The sequence below is a fragment of the Atractosteus spatula genome, chromosome 11 (assembly GCF_055471065.1).
Source record: "Atractosteus spatula isolate fAtrSpa1 chromosome 11, fAtrSpa1.hap1, whole genome shotgun sequence".
Taxonomy (NCBI): Eukaryota; Metazoa; Chordata; class Actinopteri; order Semionotiformes; family Lepisosteidae; genus Atractosteus; species Atractosteus spatula.
The window spans coordinates 2,689,625-2,717,444 of NC_142716.1; positions in this window are offsets into that span (position 1 = coordinate 2,689,625).

The following is a 27,820-nucleotide window of genomic DNA, read 5'->3' on the forward strand; positions in this document are numbered from 1 at the left end:
ACCCCAGCATTTAATAAACAAATTTCCTTGGGGTGCTCTTCTTCCAAGAACTCAGTACCAGTTTGCACAGCCTCACGCACAAGCACTGTTCACAGGGAAGAGAAACGGAAGCCCATATCATGCTCTTGAACTGTCTAGGCCTCTAACAAATTCAAATGGCAAAACGGTTCTTTTAAGAGATATCTTGTCATTTGCAGGTCTTGCTCTCTCTGAGACCTTATGAGACCTGGCATACAGTACCTTAGTACCTGGCATACAGTTTACTCTCTTGAGTGGGGAGTAATGATATCATCCAGTGCCCAAGTTTAAACATACGAATCTGTGTTCATTAATCATAGTAATTTTTTTTGAGTATGCTGAGCCATTTCAGAATACTCCCAAACTATAGACATTGTTTTCCATGAACTCTTTCATCAGTATGGCATGCTGTTGAAGATTTAGCTCTTTTCCTTTTTTTTCTTCAATTCCTCGACAAATTTTTAGCTACTTCCTGGGTTTTACTTGCTCTCCCTGTGTTATCATGGCTTTGAAAAACATGATGTATGCAAAATATATGTGGGGTAAGACATAAGAGAATATAAGAAAATGTATACGTGTCCAATGTGTTTTTCAAAGTAAAAAAAAAACGTTTTTCAAAGTGTAAAAGTGAATTCTAATAAACCACAATGTCATTTTTGGTGACTTGAACCAGCACCCCTGAAGTCTCTTTAGATTGTTGTGCTTAGTCAAACAGTCAAAGCTCAAGCTCAAAGCTAAGAAAAATGCCACAAGCCTGTACAGGTTTTCTTACTAGCTTGACTGATGGATCAGTCTTGTCAGTCTCATCCAAGACTGTGCCCTTCCAAATTCAGATAGCTTTACTGTCTGGGTTGTGTGAGGACTTTATTTTTGGGGGATCCCTGCTTGTCAAGTACTACTAGTGGCAACAGACATACTGTAAGTGCTCTTTGCTGTCTCTGAGCCCCCTTGCTGGATATCCACCATTGTGCTGTCCTCTTCTTAACATCTGAGTCCCGCGTCGTGTGCTCCTGGATCATAGGAGACATCTGACACAGTATCTCATCCTCGTTTCCCCCTGTCTGGCGCGGAAGGTTGCAGGAATAAGCAGAGTAACTGTCAATTTCAGGTTGATATTTCGAAATTAAAAATAAGTGAACAAAAGCGATATAATTATATCCCTATTTAAAGCTTTTTTATGTCTCTTTCCAAAGTACATTTTTGCAGCGGTTTTCGATCAAATAATCTCTCGCTGAAAACAATCAAGCACAAAGCGTTGCTGATTTCATGCTCCGCACAAAGCTTAGGCATTTACCTTTAAATAGATAAGCATTTTCCCTGATGAGGTCTGCGCCCTGACCTTTTTCCTCTCTTTTCTTCATAAATGATTCGGACTGTATGTTCTGTGATTGCTACTTTTCATTTCTGACAGCTGAGCACAATGAATGGAAGGCTCTACAATAGAAACTTCACTTTTCTAGTACATTAACTGGAGTCCTGTTTTTTTATGCTTCAGAAAATGGAAAGATTCATCCCGATAGTACCATTCATTTCAGAACCTACTGCTTAGTGTCCCCACAATGGTGTTAGTCGTAGTTGGCTTTACTGTTATACTCCAATGAGCAGACTCTTGCAATTATAGCGTGAAAAAGTTCTGAACACCAAGACAGGACAGTACAGGTACGTCTCTCTATAGAATCAAACCCGTTTGTAAATATAGAATTAGTGCCATTCAAAAGATACAAACTGATAAGATACTGTATTGTTACCATTTTGTCTGTAGAGACAAAATTTGCAAACAAAGCATTCCTCATTATTTATATGGTACATTGGGTCGAATATGTGCTTTTCAGACTCAATCTGTACATTTCTATCGAGCATGTACTTGAGCAGTCAACATCAGATTTTTTTTCTTAGCTACCCAAACTTACCTTTGTTGCTTTAGGAAAGAAATAAGGTGAAATAGCTAGAAAATGTATAGATAATGAACTCAATTGTCTACAAAAAACTATTTTTCACTTAAGTCTGGTTCTTTGGAGAACTGCACATCTACCCAAAGCTTCACCCTTATTTAAAAGGCATGTCTTTCAGAATCCTCATTATATATTTTTTAATACAATACAAGCTTTTGTTCTTTGTTACTTCAGGAGAAAATGTGCTGAAGGGGTATGTTTTCACATGTTAATGAAGTTAGTGTTGTCACCATGACAGTTTATGGAGCTGTAACACAAACAGTATCAATAAATTGACTATCCACAAATCACACTTACAATTGATTATTTAAACGGTAATTCAAGGACTGTATAAACAGGATGATTAAACAGGAGTCTTTTTAAAAAATACACTTAAAACTAAGAAAGTGACTTTCTTAACATTTTTTATATACATCTACCAACAGACAAAGTATTTAGGCAATTAAAATTATTATTTCTCATTCTAATATCTATAAAACTGGAGGTTTAGTGCATTTTAGGTGCCTGAATAAGAGTTCTATATTAAAAGCTGAGACATTGCTTTGCTAATTTACTGTTTACTGGGTGTTATTGAGTGTGATAAAGAACTGACATTAAGGTGACCTATGCAAAAAAACTAGAACATGTTTCTGCTAACAAAATAATTCTGATCAGTCACATTAGTACACAACTCAGAACTGTGGTTTCCAGGTAATTGTATGATTGCTCATTCACCTCATTGCTTGTAGTATCTTGAAGCAATCAGACTGCCTTTGATGAACTTTCTAAACAAACCCTGTGACCTCTGTCTTCATCAGTCATATGTCTGGCTTCCCTTCTCTCTTTTCAGTCTCACTAGTCCTTGTTTCCATTTTTCCCGGCGCGCTGCAATTCTTCAGAAAAGGCAGAGATACATGTTGGTTAAGAGTGACTCGGTCATCCAGAGTTCTTTACTATTAGCTGTTTAGCTTACAAATCAGGGGTACCGTTTTGTTCCATGGTAGGTTAACTGTCTTCCGTGAAAATTGGCCCTGATGTGAATACCCGTGTGTGTCTGCTCTGAGACGGACTGGCGTCCCCTCCAGGGTGTACCCTGTCTTTCACCTGCTGCTTTCTGGCATTGGTCCCAGGTCCCCCGGGACTCTGACCCAGATGAAGCAGTTACAAACTGGAGGGAAAGCAGTTTAACACATCCATGAGAACATAGGTAAGGCTGCAAGCAAGAGGAGGCCCTTCGGTCCAGCAAGCCAATCTGGTTGCTGGTTGCTAATTGATCCAAGGATCTCATCCAGTCAATTCTTTTAAAGAAGCCAGCCTATCAACATCAGCTGTACAGCTGACCCAGGCCCTCACAGCCATTTGCATGGAGAAATGGCTAATGCTCGTCCCTTTTACATTCACTTCCATGTAGTTTACACTACTGCTCAGTTCTGTTTTTATATGACGTATTATGAAAGGGGGTATACTGTACCTGGTTTAAATCCTTCAGTCCGTGGTGTGGATGTGCAAAATGAAAATAAGAGCATGCTGGACAAAGGGAAGGTCAGCCCCTTTTTCACAGGGTTTGAGTGCAGACGCAGCTCATGTCAACCCCTGATTTTGTTTTGTGTGTGTGAGGCGACGATGAGACCACCTTCAATCACTCACTCACTAAGACAGTCCTCTTGCCGAAAATCTGTAACATGCTTTCACCTTTAAGAATAAACAAGTACGCCCCGGTATAAACTTTGAACATGTTGACAGCTGTGTTTTAGGTGATGCAGTGTCTTTAAGAATTCAAGTGACGTGTTCTGCACTGATACAGACTTTCCATTACAGGGCTTCGGAAAGTGCCGTCAAATCTCATTAGATTCTTTGATACTTTTAGGTCATTTAAAACATAGTGATGGATTTATTTTAGCACATGGTTTAATTGCGTCTTTTTTTTCACTCCCATGGTGGATTTTCAATTTATCTCAAAATGTGTTCCTGAACATGATGGAGGAGTTCCCTCTAAAATTCTTTTAAAATACTGTTGCTATGCTTTGAAAAGTATGGATAGATACCGTGTTTTTAAAGCATTAACTATTTACACTAAAAGCTAAAAAAAAAAACATTTGTATCATTATTTTGCCAGGTTTGAATCCAGACCTCAATCAGAAACCTGTCACATCGGTGCTGTGATACACAAGTGATGCTTCAGATTTGTGAGGAGCATTTTCATGACGTAGTTGAAGAAAAAAATACACGAAATGTAATGCAAAAGTCAAGTCATTCACTGTCTTTTTTGTAAACTGGGTATTACTGATTTGCCATTGTTTTAACCTTCTAGCACCTTAATAAAAAGTATGGAATGGTTACAAATAAGAGCATGTCAGCAGGCCTGTCTAGCCTGTTTAGGAGGTAATACCTCGTTGATACAATGATCTCATCCAGCCATTTTTTGAAAGAAACCAGGGTATCGGCTTCAACAACGTAGCTGAGAAGCTTGTTCCGTCACTCCCACAATCCTCTAGGTGACGCAATGCAGTGTATCCCCCCTTCACCACGGTCAGTGTGTGGAAATAACAAATTAAACAAGTCAAGGACAAATGTAGAGATGGAACGTGTGAAGTTATTTTGTTGTCCTTATTATGGTAAAGCAAAACAACCTAGCAGGAAAGTTGAGAAATTCAGATTTGCTTTGCCGTCCTCCATGTCATCTCATTCTGTTCTCCCGAGAGCGGTGTCACATCTGTTGAGAGCCAGGTAGATGCTTATCCAGACTGCCAATAAAGCAGATGACTCTAACCTGGGTCAGCACACACAGATGCGCGTTTGTATTTTCTCGAAAAGTGCAAGAAAACGGCAGAACTGGTTCGTCCCGACGGCTCGCAGCATGAGAGGAAAAGATGGAGAGAGGCGCAGAGCTCGGTGGTTCACTGATCTGGAGCCAAACCGTATTTCAGTAGATGGTAAAGCCCAGGCTGGGGCCAAAGAGGGGCTCATCTGGCCAGAGCTCATCCTGGGTCCGGCAGCAGAAAGGTGACGGAGAGCTCTCATACATCGCTGGTGGGGTGAAAGTCTTACTAATCGCTCTGGGTCTGTTCGCTCCCTGTGGTACTCAGTAGGCCATGTCTGGGCATGAAGCCGTGGAGCACACAACCAGGAAAGAGCCAAAGACCTTCCAGAGCTATGGTCCTGTAGGATGTTGCATTGTTCTTTTATAGCACAGTGGTGAATGTGTAACAGGATCCAAGATGGAGCAATTAGCAAAGGGCAAGGTGGCGATTCATGTGGCTGGAGTTCATGAAGCAGCAGTGGGGGCTGTAAAAATCACTAATTGATTTCTCACAGCATTGTCTTACACGCCAGTATGATCAGCGCTGAAGACCTGAGTGCTGGCAGGGCCAAACATCCACATTTACACAATTTGAGGAAGCACTTAAAAAGCCACAAACAATGCTAGGATATGCGGCATGGTTAAAAGCATTGAATGTAAATCAAGGAATGTTATGTTACAATTTTATAATGCACTAGTAAGGCCTCATTTAGTGTATTAATACACACATCACCGTGTTTTAGAAAAGATATTGCTGCTCTGGGATAAGTCCAGAGGTGAGCAACCAGATACATTCTGGGGCTCAAGGGAATGTCCTACACTTACAGGCCAAAGGACCTGAACCTCTTCTGTCCTGAATAGAGAAGACTGCAAAAGGATCTGATACAAGTATTCAAATTCCTCAAGGGCACTAACAAAGGCAACTTAGTGCACTTCATCGGAATGAACAGTGAATCACAAAGTAGAGTGCACAGGTGGGAACTACATGGAGCAGCTTTTCTGAAACCCTGCACAGGAGGCAGTTCTTTTTCCAATGGCTCCTAGGAGTCCGGAAGAACCTGCCCATCCACAGTATGTTGTTGAAGACAGTACGCTGGCTTCTTCAGAGAAATGGATGGATGAGATCCTCTGATCAATAAACTACTACCAAACAAGCTAGATGGGCCAAATGGCCTCCTTTCATTTTATGTTCTTGACAAAAGTACAGTAAATGACAGTACAGGTTTTTTATAAAGCCTTGCTGGGATTGTGTTGACTAATGATTCCATAACAGCATGATAAGGCATGGGAAGGCAGGTAAAACATGCAAAGAGGCTTGGTAAATCATAATGCTTGTGAGAGAAGTGCAAATATACTGTGAAAACCAATGGTAGAGGCAAAACTGTTTGGCTTAATTAATCTCTCACTGATGTTGAAAAAGAAAAACAACTGCACTGATATGCAAACCTCTCACATTCATTTTCACGCTTATCATAACATTATCAAAACACTAAACATTATTGGATCACAGGCACGGATTCTAGAATTAAAAATCGAAAAGGGAACATTTGCTTCCAATTTTCCCTCTTACTGAAGAACTGAATGCTTTCCAGATCCCACATTTCAGTGATGTCTAGCCAGAACTGTGCTGGTTTCAGATCCCATGCGAGCGCCCTCCCTGTGTGATTTTTCCTCAAAGGCTGGGAGGAGGCTGAGAGATAAAGGAGTTATTACCATAATTACACGCCAGATTACATTAGAGTTCATTGTTGAAGTCACGCAGAGGCAGCCACTTGCACTACGATTTCAATAACTCTCCTCGCTTATACGGCACTTCATTGCAAAGGACCTTAAACACACCCCTGGTCTTAACACCCGGATACATACTGTATAACCTCAGATTACATCATGGTGTACTTTGATCGTCCACTCTTAGACGCACATAACATTTTCTACATTTATAACTGTTACCATTTTAATTTAAAAAATATGATTTAGTAAGATGTGGAGATGTTCCTTTTCTATTGATCACTAAATAATAACATGGCATTTTGCTCATAACAGTGTATTGACCAATGAACATATTAAGGTTAGTGAAGTGAAGAGCTTTGTCTTATGTGTCATTATTTTAATGTTTTGATTGCAATTTGATTAACGTTATACCGTTGTGTGGCAATATAAAGGAATTGCATTATCATAAATTCCACCACAATTCAATTGACAAAGCAGTTTCTCACTCCTCCCCCTGATCTGCTGCGTAGTGGATTTGCTTATGGAGAAAAAAACTGTAAAACCGCTGAGATGTACTGAAAACTCTAAGCCCTTGCCTCTGGTGCCTCCTGATGGGCAGGGCAAGACTCCATTTCCACCCGAGCAGTGTCTGTAACCCCTCTGTAATAAGACAGCTGACACCTAACAAGAAGGGGGGAGGACAAGACGACATTAGGATATAGCTCAGCACAGGGACGACAGATGAGTTGTCAACAGTGGAAGAAGCTAATCACACCATGCAATGCAATATTTCATGAGGAATGAGGGTAACGGAAGATTGCGCGGAAGAAGAACCATGTATTGAGTTGGTTCAAACTTGACCTAACCTGCTTGGCTGAGGGCCAACCAAGGACGGCGAGGCTAGGACCCTCCTGAAGGCGAAAAGGTGACCAGGGGGGTATCTGCAAATGTGGAGCTGGGGTGGAGGAGGGATGCGCAGCCAGCGAGGAAGGGGAGGGAGGGTGACGTGTGGCATATGTGGGAATCTGAGAACCTACTTCAGGATTAGTTGTGGGTTGCGGCAGCAGAGATTTATTAGTCTGCCTCCGCCTTGATCCCTCCCGAGCTTGCATTAGAGCTCCATTAATCGTGGTGATGAGCCAGAAGGCCACGACAAAAGTAACCCGGGTGAGGATAGATGAGGAGGGTGTGTGGGAGGGTGTGAGTGCAGCACACGCTCAACCTCACAAGTCGTGAGATGAAGACTCAGGGCTTGTCTTTGTGGCATAGAATCTATTCTTAAGCACGTGCCTGTGTGCCTGTGAAGCAGGATAACCATCAGGCGAGCCTTACAGGTGTCGCAAATGCATCAGATGCTTGAAAGGGGCAAAACGGTGAAGCAGTGAGAGAGCACGATTTTTGGAAAGCTCGATTTCAAGCACACTTCAAGGAAAGGTATTTCTCAGCAGCTTTTCTTCTACTGTGGGCCATGTGTGACAGCAATCCAGCTCTGCTTTCTGGAAGCTATGCACAGCTCTCGATATCTGTATGCACCGATCAACTGAATTCTTTCAATTTATTGCGGCTTTTATACAGGTCACCAGAGGCTGAAGTCATGTTCCACTGGAGGGCCTGTTAAACCTTCAAAACAAACACCTGAGATTTCTCTGTCTTATCTGTTTTAGATACTGTCATTGTGCCCGGCAGCACCACATTTTCTTAATAGCTTGAATGGTGATATGATTGCTTCCTCTAAAGCGTCCGCATTTAGAGACCATGTACAACTTGACAAAAATTGATTTAATGATGCTGAATAATTGAGCTCTCCCATTTGAAAAGAGCTGAAACGAGAGTGAAATAACCCATGAACTGCAGAGCTCTGACATTCTGTCAGACAATTTCGAACACAGACCCTCTTTCCAAGCACACTCACATATTTTTGTATTTGCCCCTTATTTCCAGTCCATACCTGAGTCAATGTCTCCAAGACAGTGATACCTATAATACTGGAGCCTGAATAAGTCATGTTAGGTGCTTCTTGGTTCCCACAGAGAGGCAGAGATGGAGGAGCACGTGGAAAAGGATTTGCTGTGACCCAAAATCTGTCTCCTTCTCCACAAGAGGCTAAAATCCTCCAGTTCCTCCTCTATTTCTTCCTGAGAATTGGTGTAGAGAGAATCACCCAGAGGAGTCTAAGGAGAGGGAAAAGACAACATGTCCTCTGGAAGTGGGAGAGAATAAGATCATTCCGAAATGCTTCACTGAGCATCTCTTTCACTGGCTTCATTAACCGAGACACGCACCTTCTCTTTGGTTGAATCAATCTGAATATCATTTACTACTGGACTGTGCTAATCTCGCCTAAGAACATCTTCAGCAAGGATCTGCTGTAATGCCCCCTAACTGTTCTTTTCCAGCACCACTACAGTTTCTTTTCTGCAGTTTTTTTTTTCCATCTTTCTTTGTCTTAACAAAAGTGAGGGGCCAAGGGACGCTAGAAGCAAGATTTAATGTCTGTTTGATGGACAAGTAAAATGTCCTGAAATGAAATTGTGGAAAATGTGTCAGGTCTAACAAAAGAGTTTTAAATCCTCTAAGCTGCTATTTTAATAATTCCCCCCAGCATTTATGTGAAGGACAGATAAATGAAATAGAAACGGGATGTATTTTTAACAAATTATTCTTTTAAGCACGGATATGACTACAAGCAGCACTAGTGTTCCCTTTTGCTCTCAGAAAGGAGGTATGTTTCTCTTTATGTGCATCTGCCTTGTGCAGTTACAGAAGTATCTTTGGGTTGCTTTTTCCGGGTCTTTGCGCTCTATACCACTGAATGTTTGATACTAACAAACATCTAAAAAAAATGTTGAAGCTTGGCTTTCAATTTTTCAGTCAGGTCTTAAAAAACTGGAATCCTTTCATACAATTACATCACAGCAATAATATATTAAATGTTCATTAATCTGGGATTTGTTACAGAGATTGCAGTGGTTTGTATTGCTTTTCAACGTCACAAAAGCTTTAATGTACAGAAACTCAATGAGCTGAATGGGCTCCCCTCCCTTCTTAAGCTTCCAATTAAAAGCACAAAATTCCAGCTGTGTTCAACATTCATTAAAAACAGAGGTGGACATCTTAACTTCATTTAATCTTTATATTGGCAAACTTCTCAGCAACATTTCTCTCCTGTTCCTGACCTAGCTTCCCAGGAGTGGAAATTTGACGTAGTTTGAAAGGAGGCTGCATGCCTCTCAAATCTATTTTGTACTCCACTCGTAATGGGAATTATAGAGGTGGCCCCATCTGCCAGGTTAAGGCCTAGAAAGAGAAGCAATTGAAAGCACCCTGCAATCTCAAGGCAGAGTAAGAGATAAAAAATGGCAGAGGGGGTTATTGATTTTTCCTTGGATTCCACGTGAAAGGAGATTGTTGCAGTGCCTGTTGAAAATGTAATGCTTTTTAAGTGCCACACAGAAGCACACATGTTAGTAATCCACAGAGAGGGCTCATGCACCGATGTACATGCTCACAGCTCACTGATGCACCGATTCACACCCCCCCCCCCCCCTCCAAGCCACATTCCTTAGGCCCGTCAGAACTTCTCGTCAGGTCCAGGAGACCATCGTGTTGCTAATTGTCCACAGCTTCATTATTAAATTGTTAGTCACTGTCTGTATCTGACCTTTGGAATATGGCATCTATTTGGGGGGAGGAGCAGGTCAAATTCTAATCTCCTTCATGTTTAGGGGCTTTCCCTAAATCTAGAGATGTCACTCCCCGAGAGGCACCCTGCACTTCTCTTCTCATCGTTGAAGAACTCGGCATCGGTGTGATGGAATTCCTTTCAGCTCTTCTGGGGCTCCTGTCATCCTTGTCCTTGCTGTCAGGTTTTTCGTTCCCTCTGCCGGGCGAGTCACACCAAACACATTTTCAATACGTTCGGCCCCCCTCCAGGCCCTGTTCGTTAGGATCTGACCGAACTGCTGAAATACTTTGCTGAAAAAACCCCAAAGAAAAAGAAAAAATCAGCGCCTTTTCAAGCTTCTGTGATTCAAGATTCAAGATTCCCTGTGAATGTTCACCTCCAGTACTTTTACTTAAGCAGATAACCAGATCTTGAGTTGTCTTTCGTCCATCCATCTTCATAAAGTCACTTTTTCATGGAGAGAGTCATACCAAATTAGGACCCATCCTGGAAGCACAAGTCTAAGGCGGAACCAGAACCGATCCAGGACGGGATGAAACACGATTGCTATAAAACCAGAATGATGCATTAAATGCTTCTCTGAAGTGAACATCTTATCATATTTACTCGTTTCACGCCTTCGTGTCAGTACAACAGTGGAACTGAAAACTAAACTGTTAACTCTGACCATTAATCAGGACTTCTGGTATGAATCTAAGCTACTGTGAAGGAAGGAATAAATGATAGAGCAAGTTGTTCCTGCCTGTATACAGTAAGTATACAAGCTTTATGAGTTTACAAACATTTGTGAAACAGCATTTTATTGCAGTAATTATCTTTTATGTCTCTTTAGGGCTTTATTATGCTTCTCCAATGATGCACCTGTGTGCAGGTACCTTCAGCTCAGACACCTCAAACCTAAAGCCACTGTACACAACAGATCAACACTTAAAGAGGTTGGTTGGTTTTCAATATAAGTAAACTTTTTAAAACACAAATGAGACTTTGCTGCTCTAATTGGATGATATTATACTGTTTGGGTGAATAAGGTTATAGTGTTTTATGACAGCTTCAGTCTTTTCAAACAAATTAAGAGTGTGTTCCTTTAAACTCAAACCAAAGGAAATATAAAATCCTAACTATCCACAGTCCTGTGGCTTGAATTTAACTTTCTTTCCAGCTAGCATGCCAACAATCTAAACTCTCATTCAAATGGCCTTTTCTCACTCTTCAGAACACTGCTCCTGTGATCTGCTTCCAGCCAGACAAGGTCGAAAATCTTTCTTCTTGCTTTCAAACTTAATACATTCACATTGACGAAAAAGCCGTCTGTGCGTGTTTGGACCACAGTTTTCATGAGCACATGGTACAGCATTCCACGTGCTTAACCTATCGCCAAGACCAGATACATTGTCTTGCAAAGGTGTTCAGATACCTTTTGCATAATGAGGCGTGCATATTATTTTAACCTTAATATATTATTCAAAACCTGAATGCTCAAACTGAAGGCTTACAAAGGATACAATAAGTTACAGCAAATAACAACAAAGACTAAAGAGAAAAAACTGAAATGAACGTTCACACCTGAAGAAGGCTCCACAGCAGAAACGTTGTTTCCTTTCTTCTCTTTTCAGCACTGAATAAACCCTTTACTTGTTCCTTTGCAGCCCACGCGTGCTGGAGCAGCTCCCTACTTGAACTACTTAAGTCCGGTAATTTTGCATATCTGCTTGGTGCAATGTTTCCTTATTCAGACTGGCAGATGTGCTTCAGCTCTTCTCTAGTAGCTCGGGATCACTTATGGGCAACAGGTCTTTGCACAGATTCTCAACAGGATTCAAGTCAGGAATTGGACTTGGCTGCTCAAAGACTGTCACTTTCTTATTCACGAGCCTCTACAGTGCAGCTTTGGCTTCGTGCTTTGGGAGATTTGACCTGCTGAAAAGTGAATTTTCATCCCAGCTTACTTTAGTTACTTCTCTTGTTCTTTAATGTGTTGTGCAGCTTGTTCATATAACAAATATTGCGAACTTCAAAGTGTTATGACTGAAAGCACAAAATGTGCAAGTCATAACACTGAATATGTTTGCAAGTCCCTGTATTTGTCTTCCCAATTGATAACAATAGGGAAAAGCATAACGACACCTTCTATTAAGGTTTTTTTACATATTTTAAGGAGACATTAATACATGACCAGAGCATTACGGAATGTTTAGAAAAATCTAGTGAAAAGGGAAACCTCTTATGCAGACACTGTAGTTTATAGTATTGAGGTCACTGGAAAGTTAAAATACTCAATTTTAATAACATAATCATACCCCTTTAGTTGATATACAGTATAACTTTTTGTTCACAATCAATTAAACACCTATTAAATATGACTGAAACTATAATACCGCATTGATCAGCAGCACCTATACTGTATTTACTGACTTTAGGTGTCAGCAGTAAAAGCTGTACTGTGCTGTAATACTCTTACCATATTATATAGTATTAAGTCACTGCAGATTTGCATCTCCCTGCTGAAATACATGTCCTTTTCTGTGTAACGCAAGATGTCTAATTTACAGTAAGGAAAATTAAATGAGAAAACAGTAAAATGTGTCCATCTAAGCATATTATTGAGTATGAACTTTGAATTCACGTGAATAGAACTTGTTTTGCTAGAAATACGTTGCAGTATCTGTTAAACGTATTACTTCAAGAACACAGTTTAGAACATGTTGTCTTCACATACCATAGGCCTGTCAAAATGGAGAAGAAATAGAGCAGGAAGCGTGTGCAGTGAGAAATGATTTCTTTATTGTCAAGAGTGTAGTGAAGATGTCATGATTTAAACATGTGTATTGACTGAACTCATGTTATGAACTGCAACACAAATAGCTAGATTTATAGTCTGATACTCGTCATGTAGATTAGATGACATTGGTCCAGAGCTCTTGATTATTTAACTGAACTGGGGCCTTCCTTGCTGCACACAGTAAAGATGACGTTTCGATCTCCTGGGGTGACTATTAAATGCTGCTTCTGTATCTCTGTCGCTGGTTGATTTATCTGACTCGTTAGCCCTGTGATGCACCGGAGACATCGCCTCCTCTTTGTCTCTTCAGCGAGGAAGATGTTCCCCCTCTGCGTGGAAGGTGACTGTGGATTCTCTTATTAGCTTGTGTGTTGCAATAAGAGTTTAAAGGCAAAACGCTGGGAACGTCTCATTAATCCTTACAAGAATCTTTGTGGAGCAGCGTTCAGAGAGTAGGAAACGTCACAGCAAATAAGCAAGGGGAATGCAGCTAATATTAACAGTTGTAATTGTGAGCATTTGGCTGTCATTAACCATTGCAGAAACAAAGAATAAATGTGGTCTATGCCCCTTCGACCAGACACTTATGAAATGCAAGGTTTTTCTGAAGAAATGTCAGATGTTTTTTTGCCCATTACTATCCAAAAGCTCTCTGCAGCTTCATGCCTTTAAGAGGGGATGTGTGTGATTATCATACGTCCTCAATGTGAGGATCCTGATCAGAGCTGGTCTTGTGGTCTGTGTGAAAGTAATTAAAAACTGACATTAAGGACTATTTAAATGGGGGGGTAATTAAAGGAGGTATTTCACCCTCTGGAGCTGCAGGGCATGTTTATGTTGACAAGGAGCAAATACAAGTAAGAGTGTTTTGTGCAAACTTGCCTTCATGCCCAATTGTTTGCATAATTGAGGAAGAAAGATAATGCTCTGAAAATATAGGCATTGGCTTCATTTAACAACAACATTAAGCTTTTTTGACTGAGGGATCACTCATTCACAGGAGGTCAGAATGCTTCAACAATCTCTAAAACTTGGTGTCATGTACCATCTCAGTGTCGGCAGTCTTCTGATGATTAAACAGAAACAATTATATACTGTACGTATGCCAGTGTTGTTGTTTGAGCTGAAACGTGAATTTGATACTACATGAGTTACAAAGAAGTTCATCCAAAGAAGTTGACGTGGCAAACAGTCTGAAACTGAAATCAGGAGGCGTGTCTGGATCTCAGCTATGGCTGACGAGGACCTCTGCTCCATTAACTACTAATGACCAAACCAGCTACATGGTCCTGTATGGCCTCCTCTCACTTGCAACCCTTCTTATCTTCTTCCAAATTATTTGCTCCTGTCACAGACCCTTCCTAAAACTCTTGGTCTCAGCCTTGTTCAAATCTGAAATTTCATGTCTTGGTTTTTGGGCGCTCTGGTGGTGCTGTGGTTAGCATTGTAAGCAAGTGATCAATTCACGACTTGGGGTGCTGTTTGCACTGAATCTGTTCTTCCTGTCCAAAGACATACTGGTTAATTGGCTTCAGAGAAAATGCTGTCTAGCCCAGAGTGTACCCTGCCCTGTGCCTTTGCTGTGGTAGAGGATTGATACTGAAAAAGAGTAGAAACTAAAGGAAAAGCAGCCTTATCTTTCTTTTACCAGAGAAAAAAGAGGGGGGGGGGGCATTTAAGTCATAACTCCAGTGCAGAAAAGGCCTGGTAACATGGTAATACTGACGAAAGAATGTGACAGTCATTATTGGGTTCCTCTTTATAATTGTTTGATCAGATTGAGTTTTTTTATGAGAACACTTCCAAAATCAATACTAGACACTGCGGTTGGAAGGAGGGAAGCCTTTAAAATGGCCTGTCCAAGTATAGAAAAGGGAACACAATGCTCAATCAGTCTTAGAACTCCATTGATTCTCTTGTACTTGATAAAACCACAGAACACTGACTACTAGACAAATTATCCTGAAAATGTCAGTTCCTTACCCGTCTTACCTGAAGGGATAATCAGTCTTGATATAATGGGGGGGGGAGAAGGAAGTATAAATTTGCAAAATAATTTAAACTGCCCATAAGAAAGAGATTTAAACCCATCTGGCAGCTCATATCTTGGTGGGAGAGAGAGCACGAGTGAGCAGTGAGAGCTGGTGCTCATGATGGAAATTGACTGCTTTGAGGAGGGCTTTTTACATCACTTTCCATTTCTCTGGGGTTAGGGATTACGAGGATTAGCAAATGATGGATTCAGCATCCTTCCCTTTGTGCCCGTAGCGTAACTGGTCTCCACTCTGAACACCTTGTGCCAACACAACAAGAAGAGAAACACGGGCTTTCATCATTTATAGGTTGATCATGAGCTAAACATCACCGAGCTAAACAACTGGAGGACTGAATAACCACAACTGAATAGCCACAGATTCTTTTGGCAGTATTACCATGTTAGCAGGCCATTTCTGCACTGGAGTTATGCAGGCCCCTGGATCCAACAAAACACAGTGAACACTACCCTAATTTAACATGAATCAGCTTTACTGAAGTCACTCCTTATTTTAATGCCTGTGTGATGTCCACACTTTCTTACTGCCATTAACACATTCTGAGTGTCATAATTGTATCGGAACACAATCTGCTGTACAGTAAGCACAATTATGGAACAACACACCCCATTAGGTTGCTAAGGTTGCTTCTGGAAGAGGTGTTAGTGGGGCCAGCAGGGGGTGCTCACCCTGCGGTCCATGTGAGTCATAATGCCCCAGTATAGTGATGGGGACACTATACTGTAAACAGGCGCCGTCCTTTGGATGAGACGTAAAACCGAGGTCCTGACTCTCTGTGGTCATTAAAAATCCCAGGGCGTTTCTCGAAAAGAGTAGGGGTGTTACCCCGACATCCTGGCCAAATGTCCCATTGGCCTTTACCAATCATGACCTCCTAATAATCCCCCTCTATGAATTGGCTTCATTACTCTGCTCTCCTCCCCACTGAGAGCTGGTGTGTGGTGAGCGTTCTGGCGCACTATGGCTGCCGTCGCATCATCCAGGTGGGGCTGCACATTGGTGGTGGTGGAGGGAATCCCCATTACCTGTAAAGCGCTTTGAGTGGAGTGTCCAGAAAAGCACTATATAAGTGTAAGCAATTAATATTATTATTATTATTGTTATTAGGTTTCTGAAGCTGGTACCTGACATTTTTTTTCTAGACACAGCTGGATGAGATCCTCGGATCAATTCGATTAAACTACAATCTTTGGCTAGATGGGCCAGATGGCGCCTCTTATCTGTAACCGTTCTCATGTTCTTAGCAACACTTTAGGGGAAGTAGAAGAAAACACTACACTCTGAATCTGGAGTGCACATTCTATGGACTCCCCGTTGTGAATTATTAAGCGTGTACATGTAGAGTACTCCAACTCTGTTAATAAGCACATTAGCAAAGGTCAGTTTAGGTTAATATTCTCTCAATATAGTACAGGTTATAAAGAATTTATGAATTTGAAATTTCTAAAGTGATATCCTTTTTGCGAGTATAATTCACGTATTATACATTTTATGTAGTCACTTTACTGCATGAATTTCTCAGAGGTGTTGTTCACGGCAGCCCTTTGTTCTGGGACAAGCAGAAAACTCATCAGTTGGGCACATGATGCTGAACCAGGAGCTTTTGGCAATTCCCAGTGTCCAAGCTGCAATAACTAATTTCCAGTAACTTCTGTAGAGCTTTTGTAGGAAAGAAAATGTGCTTTCACACCAGAAAAGCTGACAGGTTTAGACGTTTTAGAGATCCCTCGTACAAAAACAAAAACGTTTACAAATGGAGTTCAGCAACAGGATATTGAGAGGAGCTCAATCCCTAATTTTGCCCACTTTCCTGACATACGGTATGTATAAACATTGCTAGTGCATTTCGTGTTTACACCCATTCCATCTTCACCCCTGCAGCAGCTCCCTGGCTCATTCCTCCCGATGGGGGGCGGGGTTTCTGACAGCCCCAGGTTGTCATTCTCCTCAGCCAGGTGAGTTATCCCGATAAAATTCTGTTGGAATTGCACCTCTTCTCCTTATTTAGGGTTGGAACTAACTACCGAAATGCCATTTGCAACTGACTGGTAAATGTATTACAAGAACTGCATCATAACGTGTACATTCTGTTTTTTCCCTGCTGCTCTAAAATGTTAGCAGAGTAGAGCATATCTGTAAGATAATGCGTTTAACACCACAAATCAATAATTAAACAAAGCCTGTAGAGTAGGATAAAAGTTTATTTTGCTGTGCTTAATAGGTCACACCTATATGATTTATGTTATATGTGTAAGACTGGTTATTGCATAACTGTGAACAAGAGCAGTCCTCTCATCTCAACAGAGCTCACTAAAGTTCAATAATCTAAGTGTTCACAGCATCTTGTTAATCCTTGAAGGCTCCCGGTGGATTCATTGACTTTACTCAACAAACTATTCAAAGCAGTAAACACTGTGTAAAGCAAATGCTTTCTAATGTCAAGCTCAAACCTAGTTACATACATACTGCTGCATTCTGCTGGAGGGCCTAGTCTTGGAATACAGTATTTTAGTCAATTTCTAGTAAGCCAATGAAAATACAGTAATTGCATACTTAATACTTTAGCGTTAACTCGCCTGGCTGAAGAAATGACAGCCCTGGCTGAAGGTCAGAGTTGTTACACAATGTCTCTTACTTACAAGGAATGAGTCAGGGAGGCAGCTGTACGGGTGCAGTTGGGGTGGAGAGAGGGGGTCTACAGAAAATGTGCACTTGTGCAGAGTTGTGGGCAGCCAGCAAGTATCTATAGCATGATTTCTCTATTGTAAAAACATACAAAAGCATTTTTATCAGCCTTGTACTTTACCCTTGTCAACATATCGTAAGGCTTCATGTTCTAAATGTGTAATTGCCAGCGAACAGCAAATTAATGTTGAATTAATTTAATGTTTAATTATTGCTCAAAATCCTTGAAAATATCCTTTGGATTTGAGTAAGTAAATTAGTTTTCAATTTCTCTTTATATTTCTGTTACTCTAACCCTGAGCTGCATTTCAGGCAAGATTTGATGGAGTAGTTAAATGCTGCCAAGAGTTCTCTAATTCACTCTGAAAGCAGCTGGCAGAGTTTCAAACCTCAGGATTTTTTTAAGACCATGATATTTTTTTTATTTTTCTAAGCCCAAAGGAAAAAAAAACATGGTCATTGAACCTCATTCAGAATGGACTTTAGCAGAGAAAGAAAATGCAAGGGATTAACTTCCCTTTGAACCGCCACTGGATCTGTTCATGCTACGGTGAAAATTTGCAAACACCATCACTCCAGACCTCAGCGGTAGGGCTGAAATACTTTAGAGGAAGTGCTCCAACACTATCGCCCTGCGTGATACCGATGAGCTGCACAAAACAACGGTCGGGTTCACACTGTGCCTGTACAGAGCCCTTGCCTGGCAGCTGCAGCGCTGGATCTCAGAATGAAGACATCCCTGCCCAGTCCGCCCCCAGGTCACGTCTAGATATTTTATGCCCTTTAATTTTTCTTCTTTGAGCGGCAGAGACATGTAACATGAGGTTGTGCCCAAAAAGCGAAACAATAAAACAAAATCTAAAAGCTGGGTTCAGGGGTCAAATTAGTTATTGACTGGCCTGTTCTGGGCTATTGATGTTGCTGTATCGGGTGGAATGATTTTTCCAAGTCAATTGAAAGCCGGCCACTAAAGATTTGAACTTTCTTCAGGTTCAGAGCTTCCAGTATTAGGGACAAACTGTCAAAAAACACAAGTAAAAAGTATTATTATTACTGTTGTGATTATTATTACTAGTATTAGTAGTACTGATAATAATGAAAATAACAATTTATTGTTAGTAGTAGCGGTGTTATTATTACTATTAACATAAAATGTATTAATGTATGTTACAATAACGACTAATATTCAATCAGATCCAGAACCCTGTAATGTCCTGGCATCACTCTTGTCTAACAGGCTGTGGATAGGCTCTCCCGATCACACGTACCCATCACCCAGTGTGTGCCATGCCTGGTGACAGTCGATCAATAACAGCCCAAACTCACACTGAGACTCTGTGTGCTCTGAATGACCGCCTTTACTACTTGATGCGCTCAGGACCCCTAGACCAGACTGGGGAAGTTGTAAAGGACTCTCATGCACTGCTGTGTATTCACAGACACCTCCATGTGTTCCTGGATCTCTATCTACACTGTTTGCACAGCACTGTTGCTCTCACCAGAGTTGATGAGACTCTTGTCCAAAAACATTTGTTTGTCTTTTTCAATGTCACGTGAAAACTGCAGAAAGAAAGATATCAGTAAAAGAAATGTTATGTCCTCATCCTTCTCAAGAACGACACAGTCTTATTTATTTAACAAAAAAATCCCATCGCTCCAGCACCTCACTGGAAAATATCCAGCATAGGATGCATTTTCCCTTCGTAGACAGGACGTTAGCCAGTTTTTAGGTTGTTAGTCATTGTCAAAATCTCTTACATAATTAGTTTGAAGTGATAATTATTTGTGTGTTTTGGGGTAAATGTGGGAGTAAAACAAGCTAAAGCAGTTGTAATTACTTTCTTTCATGTAATTACTTTTCTGCACAAAATACCTTTTAATTCCCACCCATATCAAGTCACTATGTTGTTGTAATAACCAGGGACAATGAGTGGGGATTAAAACTGGGAGTTTATCTGAATTACATGACTCCCATTTGAAAGTAAAAATGCTTGAGTCTGTTCTTCATGATCTTCTGGTGCAGTTCATTATTGATTTATGTTTGTATCCATATTTTGTTAGACTTCTTACTACATTATTATATTATATTATAAATAACTTGATTGAGACTGAGAAGATCCTAAACTACTAATATTCAGGAATTTATTTTAAGAAACTTATTTTTGTGAATTTTTGGTGTGTATTGATTAGCTTATTTGTGAATTATCCTGAAATATTTTGATTGACAGCACTTTGTTTCTTTGCAATTTATCAACTCTAAAACTACAGAACAGCAGGAATCAGAAATACATTTTTGCTACATAAGTGTGCAATGTTCATAAAGCCTGTTTTGGCAAATCATATAATTAACATTTTTTTCTCTTATTCCTCTTAATTTGTTATATGTGAAATGCTGAAACAGAACAAGGAATAATGATGTCGGTTTTGAAAGAAATACAGCTTGCTGAATCCTAGAAATTTAAGGCTGCAATCCCATAACTCCACAGAGAGAAAATAAACACTGTGGGAAGCTTTAATTGACAAAAACTAAGACTCACACACTTACATGAACGAGACAAATTGTGCACCTCTGAGACTGACATGGTAATTGCAGAAGGAAATACCTTTGAAGGTTCAAATTAATAATCTGGCATGATAAAAAGATATTTACAGTGCTGATGGAGAACATTGTTTTAGTGTGTACTCCTTTCAGAGAATTGTTACAAACATGCGGGCATGTGTTGTTGGCACCTCTGTGTCCCTCAATGTTCTCTACTGATTTATTGAATGCATTACATACTGTTCATTTAACTCTACTTATCTGACAATGGCATCCCTTCTAGGTATGCTGCATTTTCTGTCATCACAGCAATACAATAAAGATGATCTTTAATAGATGAAAACTATAAAGACACTACTCTGCAGAAGTCTGTTGTTATGTTGTTATACTTATGATTCATTTAGGCATTATGCTTGAAATCATTGCATTTGTTAGATTTTTATTCTAACTTTTATTTAGGCTGGAAAAAAAAAAAGATTTTTAATTTCTTGAAATTGTCTGAGGACTCCAGACTAGCTATTTTACAAAGAGTTAAGACAGATAAAATTGTGTCCTTGTCCCAGGTGAGATTTATTGTGCTCTCTATAGCTTTGGTCTTTTTCCAGGACTTTACTAGTCTTGAATCTTTCACCTGGCCATGCCTTTAAGTGACTAATTGCCTATCATTCTTTCAGCAGATGGCCGATAATATTCCCAATGATCTATCTGTTCTGTAACAGAATCTTTCTCTCATCCGAAGAATTATCTGAAATATCCTTTCATTGGATACCGTTGCCCAGATATGACTGTCTTCCGCCTGAAATGAATTTTGAATATACTACAGCAGCTACAGCAACACTTGCTGTAGTTCTTCCAAAGGCTTCAAAATACTGTACATCTTAAGTGATCTAACAAGCCGTCCTTATTTACTGACTTCTTAAGCCAGAGATTCAGTATTAAAAAATCCACTAATAATTATGCGTTATTATAACTGTATAGTTCCAAAGGTCCTTGAGATACGTGCATGAATGTTGCTTGTGATAGTTTCATTTGGAGCGTTTCAAATACGAAAGTGTTTCTCCATAGTCTGAATGATGTCATCTACTTGGTATTTCTACACTTGTTATCAATGGATCCCTGATGCCACCATGCGTTCCAATCCTAGTGCGTATGGTAATCCAATCCTCGTCTGAAAGGGCGCGCCCATTGTCCTGCCGATTTGAGTTACTAGGTTTTAATCTGCACCTGCTATCAGCACGCATTCCACGTGTCCAAAGCATTAGTAAAGCATGGACCAAGGCACTTATCGCACAATTAGAATCTGTAAGATAAGCATTTCAGCATGGTAAGGCTTCCCAGCATCCAGAGAAGACGTAAGCACCAGCTCAGAGCATTTTTTACGTTTCTTTTCAGAGATTTGACTCCCTCGGTGCCTTACAGAAATCCTGCAGAGTGGTTTTCAAGGCTTAGGTTGCTCCTTGGCAAGGGACCTGTTTTGCTGTGGCCCAAACGTCTTTTCCTGCTGCCCGACGGCACTGACGTTGACAGAGAGAAAAAATACCGAAATGGACTGTGCCCTCTAGCCACACTAGCTTATCTCTCCCCTCCACACGTTAAATGTGCTGAACTGCAGCTGAATGATGAATCTCCACAGCTGTCAGAGCTTTTGGTTCCTTCACTTGTGAAGTTCCATGTGCTGCCCCAGCCTCCAGCCGCCCTTGTAACACAAGTCCAGTTTAACCACAGCACTGACGCGAATTTTGGAAAATGCCATCAAATTGGGTTGAAATTAAAAACGTGTGTGCCGTGATGCACGTCTGCGATTGCTTCAGAAGTCACACTGTGTTCACGCAGCTCACCCTTCTCCCAAACAGAAATCTGATTTTTCTTTCTTACAAAAGTGCAGCCAGCTCCAGAACGTGGAAAAAATGATTCACTTTGCTGCTTTTCAATTCGGTTATGCTATATGAATCATCAGAAACATTCTGTGATTCACAACAAGCCTCTGCTTAGCTAATCCGTCTTCTGCTGAGAAGAATTTTGCCATCTTGGGGAAATGTGGTTTTAAAATTCACTGCTTTTTAGTTTTATGGCTGCAAAACATGCAAAGCACCTGCATTTATTCCTCTCAAAAAAACATTTTGTGATCATTCCATCGGGTTAACAAGTTCACGATTCTAGGAATAGCCCATTATCATTTTTTTGTGATAAGAGTGTTTTCTTCCTTAAGCAGCTTGGGGAAAATAATGCCTCACCAAGAAATATTGGTTTCAGAATGTGATCAAAATCCAAGGAAAATTTAATTTTCTTCTTTATCATTCTCTTGTGTTGCTTCTGAGTTGGTATTGCACAAGCTCGCTAACATTTCTTTGTTGCAAAATCATCCTTTCTCAGATGTGGTTGTAGTTTCAAGTGAGAGTCATAACTGCTACATTCCCAACATGAGTGATGTACTGAGTAACTGTAACCACCTAGAACTTTGGCCTCGCAATTTATTTTTCATTTCATATCAGAAAAGCTACTTTGGAACTAAATACACATTCTGAAGTGTCCTACTTATTTTGTCTCTACTTTTCTATGGCAGCCACTGAATATATATTGTAGATATTTTTGAAAAGTTGCTCTGGAGGAATGATTATAAAAGCATGTGAATAATTTAAGCAGAAAGCTACAACGAAACAGAGCAATTTATCCTGTTACTTTCTCAATCCATTATGCAATTGTGTTTGATTCAGCATCCATATTTAACTCAGTTGTCAGAAAGTAAAACTATCAACTGAAGAATAAGTGTCTCTTAAAACCTGGATTGGGAGGGATTATTGGATACAAAGAATGGAAGTGGTCAGTGCACACTTAAATTATAAGAAAATTCTTTGACATGCTTTTTATGATCTAGAATTCCCCTTATTCTCAAACCATTACTTGCAATGTTGCACCCTTTGAGTTTTCATCAAAACCCAGAATCTTATTTATTTGTTATGTGTCACTTCTGAAATCTGAACCGTCAGTGACCTCAATTCCACAACAAGGTCAAAATCTGAGTTTTGGGGTCTGGCAGACTGTAGGATCGGAAACCCATTGCAGTTATTCACATCAGTTAGATGGCTTATGTGAGAAATCGCATAATTCAGGGTGAGCAGGAGATTAGCAGGCAAAGATATTGACAGGAAGAAGTTGCAGGGGTTGGACTACAATCATGAGGAAGAAAAGAATCACCAAATTTTTCCAAGATCTCAGTGACTGGGCATCCGATAATTGCCCCAAAATGATCTGTTACTTCATTCGGATATTATAATATCCGCCTCAGACCAGAAAGAAAGAACATGGATTAGGGAATTTTTTTGTTCAGGGTTTTCCAACTGGAGACCTCCAATAACCTCAGTTAGGTCACCCTTAATCACCTGCTTCCAAAGGGTGGGAACACTTGAACCTTATTGATCAACTAAGCAAGTGATTTGTTCAATTAACTCTGGTCCTTGAGGGCTAGAGGTGAATTCAGGCTTATGTTGCAAATTATCTCTAGTTTGCTTAATTTAACAGACCACCTGCTTAATCAATCACAATACATTCTTCTGGGTCTTTAGGAATTGATGAATAAATGAACACTTAGAAAACCTGTTAGAATGAGGCTCTTAGGGACTTGCCAGAGTCCCCATGTTAAACCTCCAATTTAAACTTAATTAATCGTAAAAACAGAGAAACGCTAGGCAAAAACATAAGTATTGCATGAATGTAAAGAAATCGCTCAGCGTGAAACCATGAGTGTTGCATATAAAACGGTCAGCTGTAGACACCCTGGTAACTGGTTAAGTGGTGTTTGTTGTTTAAAACGCAAGTTCTCGTGATGGCCCTGAGGGTTAGGCATCGGAAAACCTCATTGCAAGTAGCCCAGTGGGGTTTGCTACTGGGGACCCAGAGAGTCGAGCTGCATTTGTGCCTGCGACTTTGAATTACCTCGTACTCCAAAACGTTGTGTTCCTAGCACAAAACTGCTTTGCCTTCTTTGTGTTTTTTACGTAAAGTGTTAATTTGGTTTTCCATCCATTTGTCAGCTGTCTGTTGTGCGCTACTATTGGGTGAATCCCAACCCGTTACCTGGGATCTCTGGGATAACGACACGTCCCAGGCTCCAGGTGGCACTGTTTGGGCTATGGGCCCCCCACCTGCACCTGAACCGAGCAGAGCCGCTGTCTTATTAGGCTGTTTTAGTTGTCGTCACTTTGCACCTGTTTTGGGAAGAGCACCTGGGGCCGCTGTCAAGCTTTTGCCCCTGAAATAAAGACAGGCTGCTGTGCGTCTTCACCAGCTGACACAGAGGTGCCCAGGCCAGAGGTCTTTCTACTTCAGAGCACACTGGCAGCCGTTCACTGCACTTCTCTGCCCTCCTCTGTCCCAGCCTTCTCTGGGCCTTTTCAAGTTTAGCCATGGCAGAATTCTAAAGCATATCCCAGCTGCTATATAATTATCACTTGTTAATGGTTATCTGTTTTACGCCTGTGCAAGAATCAAAGTCAATACCTATAACACCGAAACAATTTGCAGTCTGCAAACGCAGTGGGCTGCTTCCTGTGAAAATGTTTATTACCAGTTCCTAAGCTGTCTCACCGCATAATTGAATTGAGTGCATGTAGTGTTAACAATGCAGCTAACAATGCATTTTTTAAATGGCTACAAAACTGAAAATTTGAGGTTTACACCTAAGAGGCTGTCACATATATGTGAGTGTTTTTATAGGTACATTATTACCTGCTCAGCTTATTAACGGCTGGAAGTGTGAACTCGCAATTTGGATATTCTCACCTGCAGTTAGAGTTCCCAAAGGACATGAATGAAACAAAAATTAAATGACATTTTTTCTTCTGCTTCATTTCTTTTCTGAGGTCCACTCTTTTCGGCCCAACCTGTCTCTCCCAGTCTCCGAGCACGCCCAGTGCGTAACTCCACCAGTCTTTACACTGACCAGAGTGTCACACCGTCCAGATTTCAGAGGAAGGGAGACATCGGCTCTGTACCTGGTGCAGTGCACTCAGGCCTTTGACAATCTCCCCCTCCAAATTCCTTCTTCCCCTTCACAGCAGCCTGAGCAGCTGACAGACATCAGCCTGAGACATCAGAGTCACAGCAGTAGCGTGACGAGTCCAGCTCTCCTTGCCTCTGTGGGGATTACAGCCCAGTCACTCAGGGGCTCCAAAGACCCAGTGCCACTCTCTAAACAGCGGGTAACTCTGCCCACCCCCCCACCCCCCCCAGAAGACCAGGTCACCGTGCCGAGCCCTGTTACATTAATACTGATAGAACAAGCAAACCAGTATGAAGCAGGGAAATCCAAAGATAACAAGGGAGTCCATTTCTGATCTGACTGACTCCTGCAGTGGATAGATGAGGGACTGAAATTTTAGAATGCTCCTTGTGTTCTGAAATATGCCACATTTTACAGATGATATACATCCCTGCACCCCCACAGTGCCGCAATGTAATGTACTCCTATTACTCCTGTAAGTGTTAGCTGCCAGCTGTTGCCTTTGCTTTCTTCCTTACTTTGCTTACTAATAGAAACGCTGTATTACTACGCTCATATTGAGAGGTTCCGTCAGATCCATCACACATACAGATGGAGATGGATGTCAAGTTCCAACTCTTCCGTGCCTGTTTTGCAGATACGATCAGTGAAAGAGTATAACCAAACATGGTTTTATTTTAAAAAATAGCACTAGCTATCCCCTAGAAGCAACAAAGGCATTATTAAACCACTGGACTTGTGAACATTTCTTTCATTGTGCCACTTAATCACTGACGATACTTCCTCTCCACTGTTCTGCAGATGCATTCCCTCTGACTCGGCAGTCTCCATATCATTTACCAGTAGTTGCCCTACACTGGGTATTCCCATGAGAGCTGCTTAATCGTAAGTGACATGAACTCACCTTGAAGAAGGGGCTAGAGTCCACAGCATGTTAGTGAGTGGGTAGTATTCCTGTATAGTGCAGAGATATTGCCATTGTACAAAAATGACAGCTGGTAAGAAAGCCAGTCAGCTATAGCAACACTACCACCTCCAAAACCTCCACCGTCACCCCTGTCCGCTGCCTGTTAACTGAAGGGCATCAGAGGTGGGTGTGAACCAAGCCTTTTTTCACTTGCTTAGCTGATCACTGCTGGTTGTGGAAGGTCTTCCCGCTGTGCAGCAGAAAAGCAGACAGGTCTACAGAGATGTGTGAGTGCAGGTCAAGCTCCGCGCAATCTTAGTTAACAATCTTACTTAATAACTCGTTAGCATATTATGTGCTTCATTTGGATGCAGGAAACCCCTTGTTCATTCAATCACGAGACTTGTCTTTCAGGATAATTCATCTGGCTCTAAGTAGGGAACAGGAAAAAAAACCTTTCACACCAAGTAAGCATGTGTTGGCTTCTGATTATAGTTAAAAGAAAGCCTTTCTGCCTCACAGTAATTATTAATGCGATAAAATTGTCTTTCAGAGCATTCCTGTTTATTTACCTTTGTTTATTTTGTTCATAATGTTAGATAGGCTTAACCCTCATCTACCTTGACAAGGAGATATGATTCTCCCACAGAATTTTCAATTACTGCACAGCAAAGGTGTGAGTGGTAGAATGTTTCTTCTAAAGTCTTGCTTAGGAAAACAAAGTTAGGCCAGACTCTTCATTCCTGTAATGAAAGTGGATTGTTTATTTATTTTTATTGTTATTGCTGTTAGTTTTTATGAATAGGGCACAGAAGACACTCTTGGGAATCTGGGCTGTTTATACTTAATTAAACACGATGGTATCAGACAAAGTCTGAGGTAGCTGGATTCGGCTTGTGCGTGTGAGCTGATATCACTCCCATCAGAAAATGAGGTTTTACAGCTGCTGAGATCCAAAAGTCCCTACCACCACCTCTCCCCAATCATAAGGCCTATGTGTTTGATTTCAGCCAACTTTAAGTCCAAGGAATTGTTTTGTTATATAATCTTCACCGGAGAAAGGAAAACTGCAGGGTTGCTGTCTGGTAATAAAAACGTATAGTTTTTATCACTGTAGAAAAATATTTCCATGAAAACATAATTATTCATTATTATTCAAAGCTTGTTTTTTTTCTTAAGACTTGATAGTTTCAGAGTGTCTCATCCTTTAAACGGAATCTCTTACCTGCCAGTTCTCCATTATTTATCTGGAATCACCCTTATTCTCTCCAGTTCCCTGGGTGGACTCTTCCTGTATTCTGTGGTTGAATTATCATGTGTTATTCCCCATATTCTACAGATGTGTTTTCTTCGCAAAATGAATTGCTAACATCTTAAGGGCAAATAACAAAGCATTATGTACTCCACACCATTTTGAGGATCAGGGTTACCCTGTTGTTTCAAGTTTCCCTTTTTTCTCATGTTTCCTCAGTTTACCCTGTTTAAAAGCACAATTTCTTGTTACAGTGTTGCTCACTATCAGCAATGCTTAGTTCTGCTATCAATACCAAAATAGAGAGTAGGTGATACTGTTGCAAGCTGCATCATGAGATTCTGGAGGGAGTATTTAATTTCCTTAAAAGCTTTAGCCTTCCAGTTTTCTGTGTTCCAGCTATATTTTTCTTAATGATTCTGCAGGATTTTTCAGGATTGAAGGCACAGCTCTAAACAAAG